Source organism: Dermacentor silvarum, chromosome 10 (genome assembly GCF_013339745.2).
Source record: "Dermacentor silvarum isolate Dsil-2018 chromosome 10, BIME_Dsil_1.4, whole genome shotgun sequence".
In the NCBI taxonomy this organism is placed as follows: domain Eukaryota; kingdom Metazoa; phylum Arthropoda; class Arachnida; order Ixodida; family Ixodidae; genus Dermacentor; species Dermacentor silvarum.
Window position 1 is genome coordinate 60,277,906 of NC_051163.1, and position 15,591 is coordinate 60,293,496.

At 46.8% G+C, this 15,591-nt stretch overlaps 1 protein-coding gene across 3 annotated transcripts in view; it reads right to left on the bottom strand.

The window, feature by feature from the left end:
- LOC119465752 (venom serine carboxypeptidase) overlaps positions 1–13,418 on the bottom strand; it is an 83,383-nt gene extending 69,965 nt beyond the window's left edge. The window contains exon 1 of one of the 3 annotated variants that reach the window (XR_007463752.1): positions 12,970–13,175. The gene's annotated coding sequence lies outside the window, so the exon portion shown is untranslated. Of the gene's footprint in view, positions 1–4,298; positions 4,431–12,969 lie in introns of those variants that run through there. The other 2 variants (XM_049656860.1, XM_037726220.2) reach the window with 2 other exon arrangements.
- Positions 13,419–15,591: the final 2,173 nt, after the last annotated feature.

Here is a 15,591-nt window from a genome sequence, read left to right on the forward strand (position 1 = left end):
ATCTGGACGGGTTCAAAACAAGTGTTATTAAAAAATAAACACTAAAAAACGCACGTGTTTGGAGCATCGAATGCGTATTAAAGAAGTCAAAAGCATCAACATTAATTAGGAATTATCTAGTGTGCGTCGTCTCTCACATGTTTTGTGTTACGTTGGCCGGTGAGTCAAATCAAACGAATCAATCAATAACGGTGGGCGCACCGTTATTGACTTATTTACAGAGTAAATATTCACATGAAATCCAAAGAGGATATTCACATTAGTCACCCGAATCTGCAAAGGGAAGGCGTATGGCTTCCTCAGGAAGTAGGCCTACGAGCTTTAAATATGCTTCCCATGATTGCGTGACCGTAGCAGGCACCTCAGCCTTTCTGGGCCATTCGCTTTATCGCTTGGAAAAGCGACTGACTACCTGGAGCGACAACCTATTATTAGTTGACAGCGCGAGACCGAGTCAATCATACTGGAGGCGTTGAAATATTCATTCACCAAATGATTAAGGGGAATTCACTAATACATGCTTTTGGCAAGTTGGTCTAATACTTATACTGGAACCACTGCGCTTAAACGGCGCGCACATATATAGAAAGGCAGACAAGGATGGTGCGTTAACATTTAACTGAATGTTTATTTCGAAAAGGAACATACTTTATACAAATTTGAACAGTACAAATAACAGGCAGAACTCACTGGAAGACGACAACGCCAATCACTCTGTATTTGTTTAAATATTAATGCTCGTAGAATTCTTTTGGGAATCTTCCACATTTTTCGGTATGTACAGTCAACTGCAAAATATTAGAGACCACGGAAGCTGCGACTAAATTGCATGGCTGCGCCTTCTGACGGCTACGCGCCGAACTTCGAGAGCGCGTACCGCGCACGCGCGTCTTTTCTTAACTGCCAGCCTGCTCGTTCGCTGGCTTCAACCGCGCGCGCATCGGAACGCGTGAGAGAGCGCAAGGTGTCATTTCTGCAGTCGCCCTCGAATCGCCCGAGTGATGATGTCGTCATATCGTGACGAAACCACTTGATTTACACTGGCAGCGCTCGGAGCGCGCCACTCTCTGCGCCTTGCCTCTTGACGCTCCGCGGCGCGAAAAACATGCTTTGCGTCACTTTTTCTGAAATCGAGTTTTGTGATAAGGTCAGAAAGCAGCGATTTCTTTTGCGCTCCACTTCCGGAAACTTAAGCATGATGCAATTATTTGTGGTACACAGTCCAAATATGATGTGCCCAGACACATGCGTGAAACCACCGAATATTGAGCAGCTGGAAAGAAGAGCCAGGGAAGAGAACGGGGAATCATCGCAGAAGGGACGCGGGCAAGTACCGAGTGTCCGATCTGCCGGGTTGACTTCAATGCAATGCATAGTTTATTGGGAAGAATAAACAGTCCCGCTCAGCTACGGGGTTGTGAAACGCCAGACACGCTTTGTGCCGCAACATGGAATGTCGAAATGTATTGTGTCTAACTACGGAGTTTTAAAAATTTGTTTTGTTTTTACATGGGACTTCAATTTAATCGACCACTTTGAATTGAATTATGTTTGCATGGAATTCGGTACGCTATGTTACAGAACAAGGCAAGCAACAAACTCAATGATGCTTGTAAACCTCTCTTAATGGTTCAGTGGAACAGGTCTCAACGATTCAATGCGGAAAATGGGCATCTGACCATTTACTGAAAGCGCTAACCCGCCTAGCATCTCCATCATCCACTTTTTTTCGGAGCACAGCTCTTAATTAGGCGCCCGTTCCTGCGGCCAGCGTCGGCGTCTTCCGGCGGCGTAACCGAGCGAACGGGCGAAGTATGAAAGAGCGAACGCGGAGCGCCGCGGGGTAATGAAAGACGCGAGGAGGAAAGCGCAGGAGGCTACGGTGAAGCAGGTATGGGCAGAGTAGCGCGCGTGGTCTGGGAGGTCACTCGGTGGCAGCAGGTCTCAATCACACCCACGCGTCACCCACGCGCTCGCCCTCGCGATCTCCAAATTATGCGAGGCAGTCGCGCCACACTTCGATCTTTTGCAACGCGCCGCATGAGGCAGATTGTCCGCGCCATCCAATATATCGCGAAATGAAAACACGTATAGAGGTGCGCTCAAATTTCGCATTAGGAATTATCCTAATTGTCGGGAATTTTTTTTTCATTTACTCTTTCTGAGAACCAATTTGCGATGATCCCCCGTTCTCTTCCCTGGCTCTTCTTTCCAGGTGCTCGATATTCGGTGGTTTCACGCATGTGTCTGGGCACATCATATTTGGACTGTGTACCACAAATAATTGCATCATGCTTAAGTTTCCGGAAGTGGAGCTCAAACGACATCGCTGCTTTCTGACCTTATCACAAAACTCGATTTCAGAAAAAGTGACGCAAAGCATGTTTTTCGCGCCGCGGAGCGTCAAGAGGCAAGGCGCAGAGAGTGGCGCGCTCCGAGCGCTGCCAGTGTAAATCAAGTGGTTTCGTCACGATATTACGACATCATCACTCGGGCGATTCGAGGGCGACTGCAGAAATGACACCTTGCGCTCTCTCACGCGTTCCGATGCGCGCGCGGTTGAAGCGAGCGAACGAGCAGGCTGGCAGGTAAGAAAGGACGAGCGTGCGCGGCACGCGCTCTTGGGCTTCGGCACGCAGCCGTCAGAAGGCGCAGCCATGCAGTTTAGTCGCAGCTCCCGTGGTCTCTAAATATTTTGCACTCAACTGTACCTATCTAGCCTTTTTCACCTGAACTTGGGCCACTGGGTGTGTGCCATTAGGTTTGTACACGAATAGACAACTTGGGAATATACAACTTGGGCTTATGTGCATGTGGAACGGGCTATGTACCACTGTGTAGTTCAAGAATAGACAACTTGGGAATGTGCCTATATGGGAACTATGCATATGTCACTGGGTATGGGGGTCGAATAGACAAACTCGGCCATGGGGTGTACGCACAACTGAGCACGTGACACTAGGTATGTGAGCATTCTCGGCCAATCCAAAAGAAGGGGTATCAGCCACTGCGTCCGGATAAACATGCAGAACAAAAGGCAAGAAGTGAGAAGTTGGCAACATTAAATTGAAGGAGCCGCAGAGAAGTGAAAAGAGTCGACATCAAAAGCAGCCGAGTGTGGAGAAAGAAGTGAAATGAGCGGAATGGGACCAATACGTGCATTGCAGGAGCAGCGCTGTGATGCAGAAGAGTGAAGGAGGTGTTGGTAATAGAAAATTTAAGAAGTCGTCCACACAGAAGGAAAGAATTTGTGAATGCGCTGTGTCAGTACATTGCTTCAATTTTAATCGCATTAACGTCGATATTCATGATGAGATTGGTTACGGAGTAACTTTTTCTTTTTGCTTATGCTCTCCTAGCCTAAATCATTGAAGCATCTCGCGATGTCGTGCTGTCACGGTATAGACGTGCATGCGCGGTCCACGCGTGTATGATGAGATGGTCTCTAGAGACGCGCAGTGCGTTTGACTGCAAAAGCGAAGAAACCAAGTGGAAGCCCCATGACGCGGCTCTGCCGGAGCGAGGGCAGCGTTCTGGCTTCCGCTGCTGGCATCAGCGCTGCGCGCACACACGCAATAGCTGCCTTGCTGAGCAGCTGCGTGCAAACCACACCTTGGTGTACAGATTGGTCTTGGCGGAACCATGCGGAACCCGCAAACATCGAGGTAAATTTATCTAATCGTTTGTTAGGGCACTGTCGAAAGCCGGTGGTTTTCCTTCGGTCTCATCTCTTGCTGCGATCTAGACGCGACGCCTGCAATGCCGTTGGCGTTGCTTCTTCATCGCGCCAGTTTTCTGAGTCGCCGTCGGGGCAACCTTAAGCCTTGATTTCGCATTCACTGCTTCGCCCTCGGACGAAGTTGCCAGTTTTAATTTTTTTTTCGTTCAAGTGAACGTTGTCAACAACCGGAAATGAGCATGAAACTACAGTTCCTGAAGTTGAGGCGAACTGTTGGCTTTCATGACGCTTCCTACAATTTGGATGATTGAGACTACAACTGGCATTTATCCGCAGAATTATTTCTGCACGAGAATGAGAGAGAATGCATTCGAAGGAAGAAGGTATAGTCGGCCAGCTGTAGTCTTAAAAAGCCTTGCTGAGGACGGTAGTTGGGGCATTCCAAGAATGCACAAACAGGCATGCACTATACGACATATAGGAAGGAAACAAGAAACGTGCGCTGCTGTCAACTGTTAACTTCCATGGCGTCAGAGAACGGCGACATTTTTATATTTCCGCGATCCTCTTAGCTCAGAGCGTACAGATAGGAAACACGTAATCGCAAATGGTTACTTACGTGGGCTGACCTTCAATCTAAGCTGCCCATTATGACCGTGCTGCTACGGGTGCATGCTTTGAGTCGGCGTAGACAATCCCATTTATTTCTGAACTCTCGCAGTGACCTACGCCAGAATACCCTATAGTAAGATAAATTCGGGTCTGTTTCGGTGAACGTTGAGGGGAACTCCCGTTATCTTTTCTATCAGGAGAAACTCTCGCTCGGCCAGATTTCAAGTGTAGGTGATAGCCTGATTACACATATAGAGAGTGCCCGTTTGCGCCAAGAAGATATACCGTCGTGGCACTTGTAGTCACCGCTAACTACTCCTTGAAGTCAGGCGCATATTTAGGGGCCAGCTTGAGCGGAAGGTGGGGAGGGGTCCTGGAAGAAACTTGTTTTTTGTTAACCTCCAGCAACCCAGTTCCTCTGATTTTCACTCGCATTACCCGAATTAGCTTTTTTGTGTACCTTATATGCATCTACATTTTACTCATCGTGTGAAATGGTGAATAGGCTTATCGTATCGGGGAAATTTATTTCTGAAGTATTGAAGCACTTGTTTGTTCGAGCGAGCCTAAAAAATTATGGGGTCTTACGTGCCAAAACCACGGTCTGATTATGAGGTACGCCGTAGTGGGGGACTCCGGGATAACTTGTACCACTTGGGGTTCTTTAACGTGCAGCTAAATCTAAGTACACGGGTGTTTTCGCATTTGGCCCCCATCGAAATGCAACCACTGCGACGGCGATCGAACCCGCGACATCGCGCTCAGCTGAGCATTGCCTAAGTCACCCAGATACAGTGGCGGGTCCAATGAATCAGAAGACCAACTTATTCGGTCAACAGATTTCGGTGGCGCCATTGCAAGCACAACATTATCATCATCAGCATTGGCTCGAGCGTCGTCGTCGCCTTCAGCAGCTGGCTCGTGCTCGTGTTTGGCACGCGCTGCTCCCACGTTCGTCCGTCGTCGTTTTCCTTCCACAGCTGGGTGCGTTGCCGCTAATCATTCCAGCGTAGAATTTCACTTCTCTTCTGTCGTCGTAATGGGGATGCCGCGTTTACGGGGGTATGAGCCATTCGTGGTCATACGTAACGGACAGATTTAGTTTTCAATCAATTTTATGGAAATCCATCCAGATTGAACGCGCTCGGGAAAGGTCTCGTCGTCGACGTCCCGATTCTAGCGTGACGGCTTCCGAAGCCCCGGCAAAACGTCAGCGAAGAGCCGCGGACCCGGAGTTGCTTAAGGGGGTATGAGCCATTCATTGTCATACGTAATGGAAAGATTCAATTTTTGAAGCAATTTAACTTTGAAGAATCGCAAGAGGCAATGGGCGGGCAGATGCTGCTAACCACGCCGCCGAGTAAACTCGAGACATCGAACGCAATCGTTTGTGGTTCGACAACAACTTGTCCCTCATCAGTGTGATCAGCTTCGACGAACAGCGACACCGTTATGAATGAATGAAGAGATTGTAAGGCAGGATGAAGAACAAGGGCAGATTCCAGTAAACATAAAGTTGATGGCAAAGGGGACGGTTAAGAATACAAATGGACAAGCTTCGCCTATCATCTATCCTCACGAAGTGGGAGGGCCGACGAATTTCTCTTCCCGTCTATTCATGTCAAAGGCAATGCGCGTGCTATCTTTTGCTCCACGTGTGAGCTGACCCACTGGGTCCAAAGGAAGAAGCGCCAGTCCAGCTTTATGACACGCTGTAAAACACTAGCACGAGCGAGATGCGTGCAATGCATACTCGTTTCACGGGTACGTACGGTTAGGCGCACTTCAAAAAGTGGGGTCTGTGTTTGCGTACCCTAAACGCTTACTTTCTTTTCACAACACCCGTGCATACACGCATTTAGAACTGTGGAGGCCAACAAATGGCATGGAATAAGTTCGTAACATGGGCTCGAAGCGGGATGACGTGACAAATATATGATAGCAATAATTATCACAATATTATAATGATATTCAATCAATCATTTATAATTTATTCAACGTGCCCAGGGACAGTTGTAAGCACTGAGTGCGGGCGCACGCGTGCAGTAATAAAATAAACAAGTGAACGTAAGTAAAACGAGACGATGAACAAGAAGTGAGAAGCCGGCATAATACGGAAAAAAAAACACAATAAATATAAAACGACGATTATGAAAAGGACAGTAATACAACAAAACGCAAGGTAAGTTCAATAGCTAAAGCAGCCAGGAGAAAAGACTTGAACAATGTGTGAAAATTACTACGAAACCACTTGAGATCACCAGGGAGCATATAGGCCATTTCACGTTTGTGCCCTATCAATAAATAAATAAATAAACAAACAAATAAATAAACAAATAAATAAATAAATAAATAAATAAATAAATAAATAAATAAATAAATAAATAAATAAACAAATCGATCAATCGATCGGTCGACTAGGAGGAGGAACAAACTTTTATTTAAACCAGCAGTTTAGTTGGCTGGGCCTAGGCCTCCCACGTGGGGACATCGAGGTCTTGCCTCTTCGCCGCCTTGCAGGCTTGCTGGGTAGCCCAGAGTTGGTCGTCGAGTTGGGAGCTGCGCAGGGCGGCGTGCCATCTTGACGAGAGGGTCACGGTATTATTTGTCGGATATTGGTTTTTACATTCCCATAGCATGTGGGAAAGCGATGCCGCGTCAGTCTTACAGATCTTGCAAATGTTACTAGGGTAGGTGTCCGGGTAGATCCTGTGGTAATGTGTTAGTGAGGGGTACGTCTTTGTCTGTAACAGGCGAAGGGTGGTTGCCTGAGCTCTGTTTAGCTTGTGATGAGGGATGGGGAAGGTTCTTCTGTTGAGATAGAATGATTTAGTGAGGTCGTTGTAGCTGGTGAGGCGATCGCGTTCCGCAGGTGCACCTGCGCTATCTCCGGCACGGTTGACAAGGCCTCGTGCTACGGAGTGAGCGACCTCGTTGAGGTTGGTGAGGTGCGGATGTACGTCGCCAGCGTGCGCTGGGAACCAGACGAGAGTGATTTGCTTCTCAAGTGAGTGAGGGGCTTGGTTTAGGATGCGTAGCGCTTGTTTTGAAATACGACCTTTGATGTAATTGCTGATTGCCGTGCGGGAATCGCTCAAGATGGTATGGCAGTCCGGATCAAGGGTGGCCAGGGCGATGGCCACTTCCTCGGCCGTCTCGGCGTTTTGGGTTACGATGCTGGCGGCATGTTTGAGCGAGCCGCTTACTGTGGTAGCCGCGGCGAAGCGGTGCCCGTCTTGATATTCAGCTGCGTCGACGAAGGTGACGCCCGTGGTGTCGCCATAGGCTTTAATGAGGGAGGCAGCCCTTGCCTTCCGACGTTCTTTATTGTAGTCCGGATGCATGTTTTTGGGAATAGGGTCGGCATGTAGCCAAGTCTGTACGCCGCGTGGAATTGGGTATTTGTCTCCATGTTGACGGTAGTAGGTGATGCCAAGTTTAGTTAGAATGCACCGGCCCGTTTCTGAGAGGGTGAGACGCTCCAGATGAGACTGATGCTGTGCTTCGATTAATTCGTCTAGGGTGTTATGGAGTCCTAATTGGAGTAGAAGTTCAGTGCTGGTGTTGTTTGGCAGTCCTAAGGCTAGCTTGTAGGCGCCGCGTATAATGATGTCCAATTTAGTATTTTCTGCTTCGTACCAATTATGGAAGGCGGCGACGTATGTGATGTGACAGATGACGAACGACTGAACAAGGCGAATGACGCTTTCTTCCTTCATGCCCTGTCGTCAGTTGGTCACCCGTTTCAGCAGCCGCGATGTATTGGCCGTCTGTCGGAGGATCTTGGATATAGCCGTTGAATTTGCGCCGTTGGCTTCGATGGTCATGCCGAGAACCCGGATAGTGGAGACCACGGGTATGGTTCCACCATCCCTCATGTGGAGTTGGATTTCCTCGTAGCGGCGTTTATGCGTAGATCGTAGTGGTGGGCGTCCACGGAGCGTAGGGCGGTATAAGAGGAGCTCTGACTTGTCGGGGGAATATCGGAGTCCCGTGCCTTCGAGATAATTTTCGACGGCATCGATGGCGTCTTGCAGAGCGGTTTCAATTTGTCCATCGCTGCCCGTAGTGGTCCAGATGGTAATGTCGTCGGCATAGATGGTGTGTTCTATGCCGTGGAGCTTCTGTAGTTCCTGTGCTAATCCGAGCATGACCAAATTGAACAGCATTGGGGAAATGACAGAGCCTTGTGGGGTTCCCGCGCATCCGAAAGTGAATTTCTCTGATTGAATGTCTCCAACCGAGAGGAACGCCCTTCGGTTGGATAGAAAGTCTCGTACGTAGTTGTAGATGCGCTCGCCAAGGTTTAGTAGGGAGATTCGTTCGAGGATAGTAGAGTGCGCGACACTATCGAAGGCGCGCTCGATATCGAGGCCCAAGATCGCCTTCGTGCGTCGTGATTTGTCGTCGAGGATTTGATGCTTGAGTTGGAGCATGGCGTCCTGGGCTGAGAGATGAGCTCTAAAGCCGATGGTTGAGTACGGGTATGCGGACGTATCTTCGAGGTGAGAGTTTATGCGGGTAAGGAGTGCATGCTCCATAACCTTGCCGACGCACGAGGTTAACGAGATGGGGCGGAGATTGGCAAGGCTAGATGGCTTGCCAGGTTTTGGAATTAGAATTACCTTGGCCGTTTTCCATGATGGGGGAATGGACCCTTGGCGCCAGCAGTCGTTTATGTACTCGGTGAGCTGTTCCACCGAGGGGTCGACTAAAATTAATTGAATAATTAAATAATTTTATTAACGTGCCCAAGAACAACCAGATGATCTTGGTATTACTACTGCTACTACTACTATACTACTACTACTACTACTACTACTACTACTACTACTACTACTACTACTACTACTACTACTACTACTACAATATATAATAGTTAGAAATAATAATACCCAGCTGGTGGAGCGGTAACAAACCACCTGCGCCATGCTGTGTCCTTGGCTGATGTTGCTCTGCACTGTCTGTACATATAGAAGAGTGTACATGACTGACAAACTCGCTTCGGTAGCTTACTCTGTGCATTGCGCCCGGAATGGTGCAGAGGTGTTTTCACGGAGACGATCGCCGGGCAGCCGGCGCTATAGCGAAGTATATATATATATATATATATATATATATATATATATATATATATATATATATATATATATGGTTGTGGTTTCAATTCCGTACCCCACCCATCCAGAATTTAGGTGCAAGTTGAAGAACCGCAGGGGGCCAGATTTAATCCGGAGCCCACCATTATGGCGTCCCTCAGCTTGAATCCCTTTAGTATACGTTGCGTACCCCATTCAGATTTTTATTTTTATTCCGGCCAGTGGCAGTCTGATTCGATGAATCTGTTGACGAAGCTGGCTCAGCGGTGATGGCACGCGTGCTTGGGGTGACCGTATGCGGCAGCGAGTTGCGTTCTGTGGTCTTTGAGATCTATGTTTAGAGTGCGGTCTGGGGCGGCACACTCCGTGATTCGCCGTAAGTAAACCCTCTATTGGAACGGGGGCTCAATGCAGTTGCGGAGAAGTTACGGCCGTGAAAGCAATTCTAGAATGACTTTGCCTACAATAGTCGCCTTGTGAAGCTCGTTTTATGAAGTATTTCGTTTGGGGAACCTTGCAGAGGTAGCAGAGGGCATACCAGGACCCAAACCTCAAAAGGCAAGTACAGGTAGTTAGTTAAATCGGGTTTATTGGCGCAATAGTGCTATAGGCCGTGGCTGCGCCAGCGACAAGGTGTTAGAAAATTCATAACAGAAAGCAGCAAAAGCTGTGTTGCTCTGAAGCTTATTAAAAAGAGCGAATAGGATTTACCACCGTATCTGTATCTCGTAGTACCTTCGAAACCCAGGACAGGTGGTCAGAATTAAGAGTGTCCTTCTTCCTGTCATTATTATTATTATTGTTATTATTATCTAAATATGCTGGGCGCCTGTCTGAAAAGTAACTGTGCAATGTGCTTGGACCTATCTGTAGCTCCTGCAGCGTGTGAGGATTGTTCTCGTATTCACGTCCTTAAGGTACATGCACCCCACAGACTTTATCAGAAGAAGTACAGGTCTCGCGCTATCATATCGCACGTGAAACTGTGATATGATGATAAGTGTGAGTGATGTCACTCACACTTTTCATCGCATTTTGCTTAGTTCGTTAACTGCATAGTTACTTTTCGAGCACCTAGTATGTGGGAACGGAGAAATCGTTTTGTTCGACTTCCACTGCACTGATTTAATGAGGTTTGTTGCATTTAAAAGAATAAAATAATATCTGCCGTGCGTGAAGCAGAATTTATATTTGGGCATCAGCTTTTTAAAAAAAATTGTTGAAGATCAGCAAACTGAAGAAAAGAAAGAAAGCTATTATCAAGTTCCCAACTTTGTAACTTAGCGATGAACAGTAATATGACAGTCTCGTAAACTGCATTTACGGATACATGCAAATAAAACGGACAAATTATACTGTACACTGGTCTGAAACTAATTTACGAGTAGGAATTTTGCAGAACCTTCGTAAACGCTCTTAAAACATCGCGTGGGCTGCAAATTCACATAAAAAGATTTGTCCGCTTTAGATGCGCTGACAGACAACAGCTTACGGAACTGCTATGTCTGTTTCTTGAGCGAGATTACAGATTTCTAAACTTGCTACTTCAATGTTCTAGCTTAGCGATATTGGACCATTTCTGTAAAAAAAGTTTATGCCCATAAATGAAAATTCCATTTTCTACAGTAGGTATAATTTAACTTTCTTTATTAAGTACAACAAATTTTATTCAAATTGGTTCAGAGATTGTGTCATGAGAGCATTTCACATGTACTTGAATAGAGAAATCGATGTTGACTCCGAAGTAAACCTTTTTCTTAATGCAGAGTAGCCGCTTACGCAGCTTTCAGCAGAAGGTAGGTAATGCAATTTGACGATGGTCAAGTATCCCGTAAGAGCACGCGGTGCTGACTTGCTTGCACTTTAACAGCAAGAGCTGTTAAGGATACTTCCGATAATTTTCGAGACCTCTATCGCAGATATCGTCACAGTGCTTATCATCCTAGTATTTTCGTGGCATGATTCGTTAGATTCGGCAGAATAATTGGCCAAAAAACTCCGCTTGTTTGCAACCGATTCCTCGATTCCTTGTTCAAGATGTGCGAAGCACCACTTGTAGCGTCGTGCAGTTATCGCGTGGTTCTCTTTATCGACGACGTTGTACCATCGTCGGCGGCATCGTAGAACCGTCATCGCCGTAGTACATTCATAAGCGCTGCTGTTATTCTCGCTGTTGCCTGTTTGTGCCGTCTGATCATATATGGCAGTTTTAGGGTGGCACCAAAGTCTTTCTTTTGGGTCGTAATTTTCTTTGGTCACGTATCGCGAATCGGCTCCGCCACGTCTGTTCAGCCAGCGGCCGTGGTTCAGCAAACAATTTGGTTGTACAATTTCATGTATGGCCCTTGTATAGATGGTTTGCATTGACGTCATTGTAGCCGCCATGTTGGTGCACCGACACAATGATAAGCTGGGTCCGTAACGTCACGTTAAAGCTTTCAATCAGATGGATTGGACTGAAGTGCTCGTAGATGCCATGTTGGTGCCCCGACATGGCGATAAGGTGGGTGCGTGACGTCACGTGAAAGCTATCAATAAGGATGGAAGGCCGTGGTCGAATCCTTCGCTAACTCCATTTATGGACCTCGCACCGTCTGTATCCTGTTTAGCTCAGTTAGTGAAGGGCCATCCACAAAGGCGATGGCTTCGGGTGTGGCCCCCGAATCAGGACGAATTTTCTTTCAGTCACGAAGTTTTCTTTTTGCGGAACCCCGTATGGATTTCCTTTGTAGTGTCATGCTAATGTCGGGTGGACGCCAACTTGCCTTTTCGGGAATATAGCTCCACTTTCCGAGTTTTCAAGATGCTTGCTTGGATGTCTATAAGTCTTTCCTTGTTTCTGAAGAATTGGATGCACTGCTGCCATCAATATTAAAGGGCACCAAATCGTGTAGTCAGCACTGATAACCGTGGGGTTTAAGGGACAGAAAGGCGGTAGTGGGGATTAGAGAGCAAACAGGTGCAGGCTATGGCTACCCTTGATACACCTGTATTCACCACGTGACAATATTCCAGTTGAGGTTAGAAGAACGAAGTAGGGTTGGGCACTCATGTAATGTGTAGAGCTGACAGCCGGTGGATTATTAGCGTAATAAATTGGGTATCGAGAGAAGGGTAATGCAGTCAATTAAGGGACGGCAGATGATTAGGAGGCGTGATCAGATTGGCTAATTGGCTGATGAAGAATGGAGTCCACAAACGCTACACAAGGATATGCTAGAGGTTGTTAGGACAGGTTTTCATCTTGCAGTGGACATAAATAGTATTATGATGATGATGAGGGTGATGATGATAATGGTGCAAGTTACCGGGTCGACAGCATGCGCGATAGGCTGTTTAGGCAAATAGTCCAGCAGTAGCCTTATTGCCACGTTCCTTTCCTTCACAACGATGACTCTGTTATATATTCTTTTACGAATGGCAGTCTGGATTCCCGAGTGCAAGTCAAACTCTCGACAAAGCGTCATTCAACCGTATGCGTACTTGTTCGAGCAATTTTAATCTCAACGCACTAATTTTCGCGTAAACCAATGCAAGCATTGCACAATTTCGAAATTTGAAAACAACGACGTCACTCACCTTCGCCCGTACTGATGGCCTTAAATGTATAGAGTGGCGCACTTCACTGCGTGATGAGGCACGAGTCTAGTCCAGGCAGGTATGAAAGTCAGGACAGCGAAGTAAGTGCACTGAGGGCAAGATTTTGGGTACGCGCATGCGCAATGCGTCGGAATTTTTTCCTGCACCTGGTGTTGTTCATTGCGAAGTACAATGAAAAGTCAGTAGTAGTATATGGTAACAACTCTGTAAAATGCACCTTATTTCGTTCGGTGCCATAACCCCCAAGAGTCAGGTAGACGATGCGTTCTAATATGACCCATGGCGGGCTCTTATCAGGTCTACTACGACAAAACAGAAGCTCTGAACGGGAATAAAAGAAAAGAAAAAAAAGAGCATTAACAAAAGAGAAGCGCCTAACACTATGGTGCTTTTACGGGCAGCTACTGCACTTGAGGAGCAGCCCTGCCTTCGCAGGAGCAATTCACTCTGTGGATCTTTTGCTGCATGTACAACAAAGCCACGTGCAATCTTAGAAGCAACGTATATGGCTGTTGACCCAGACGAAAAGTGTTTCCTCGAAGGCGCCGACGGAGACGACGGGCTTGAGGAAAATGTTTACCCCTGGGATTTACTACTCGCTAGAAACGCTGGAAGAACTGCTGCGCGCAGGTGCGTGATAACGCCGCAGGAGACTAGCTTCCCCGTAAGTTACGTCGCGTTGGTTGTACGAAGTGAGACTGCCTAATGATTGCACGTGAATGTGCCGAACGGAATCTTCGCTTTTGTTCCCACGTGAACGCGACGAAGTGTTCTCCGACGCGCATTAATTAAAGGGCGCGCGATTCAAAGAAATACATAGAGAGCGTGAGAGCGAAAACTAGAGGATCAGAGAAGTGTAGTAGTAAGTGCGATTTGCCATGATATTGCCGACGGTCTGCCTGGAGGGAAGCACCAATGCATTAGCAGAGGTTGCGCCGATCTCGTTGATATAGCTCGTCATGCTTGGTTTGATTTGTGCCTCGAGCAAGTACGATAGTGAAGCAGTGGGACATAACATCAGCCACTTTCTAGAAGTCTTGTCTTCTGTCATGGCGAAAGGGGGACACTGACTCGCTTTGATAATTTTTGTGCACTGTATGTGAAGAATGGTTATGGCTATTTATGAGGCATATGGGATGCTCAACAAGTAGTTTGCAAGAAAAAAAGAACGAAGAGTATTATAATAACAATAAACTTCCATTTCTTCGGTGAACGGAGGTTGATTCTGAACAGAGAAAATAAATACCTAGCTCCCGTTTTTTACTGATTTCGTAGTGAAAGCACGGTGACGATGACTTAGCATTACATCATCTAATATTCACCCCATCCTCCTCTTCATTTGAGTACTTATTTTGTATGAAAAGCTAAATGTAAGGTTGAGACTAGCTTACTTTCAAATACAGTGCCATTTTATAATGCACTGAACAATTAACTCACCCGAAGTAGACTATCAATAAATTTGCACCACCTCGAGGAGCCAGTATAGAAACCTCGGGTGGTCTTCGCCACCCGAATTTAGTTTTTGCATCTTTTATGTTCCGAAGATTCCTTCATAGTAATCGCGACCTATTTGCAATCACATAAATGTAATTTGCCAAGCTGCCTTAATTATTATTTTTGTTTAACGCCGTAGCTAAGGAGAGAAAGGGGGGGGGGCGCGAGAAGCGAGGCCTTTAACGTAACTAAAAGCCGAAGTTCGATGGTATTATGACTAACAGTCTGGCAGCAGTGCACTTTGGCATCGCATGCTGAAACTGCGCCTCTTACATATAAGCCTACTGCTGATACATTGCTGACGCTGCCTGATACTCCCGAACTGGCATAACGGGGCGTCTTTCCTGTACCGACGACGAAAGGTGCGCATCACCAGAGGGCAATGTTTCACCGCTGCTACAAAAAGACGCTGCAAGAAAGTTGTCGGTCGTCCGCAGTCCGGCAGCAGTGCACTTTGGCATCGCATGCTAAAACGACGCCCCTTGCAGGTGAGTAATTTCCTGTTGCATTTCGCAGCAGTTAATATTTCGCAAGCTGTGCACTGCTGCTGGACGTACTGCTCTTGTCTCTGATGCTTTGCTAGTGATTTCATTTGTGTTGGCTAACTATGTCGAAGGATGCCCATGATACTGCCAAAGCTATTGAAGACTTACGACATGGATTGGTGGATTGAGAAAGGAACTTATAGACATAAAAGATGCTTTGAAGGAAGTGAAAGATGTCAGAGAAGATATTCAGTCAGTAATGTAGGGTAAACGAATAGCTCGATCAGAGCTGAAAATGATAGGCTGCACCGCAGGATAGAGGAAGTCGAGCAATATCAGCGCTCACATAATCCTAGAAATTAAGGGTGTTCCACCTGATGTTGAACCACTTGTAGCGGTTAAGAAAATCGCTGGTCTCATTCAAGAAGACATAGTAACCGCTAATGACGTCGATATCTGCCACAGAGTACCGACTGCTCGTCATGACCAAAGTGACATAATTGTCCGACTTGTGCGCAGGACAAGAAAGTTGTGTTTTAAGAAAGTCACAGAAAGTCAGAACTGATAGCAAGGCCTTGGGCAGCAATACGTTCTTAGCAGTATATGCCAATAATAATCTGAC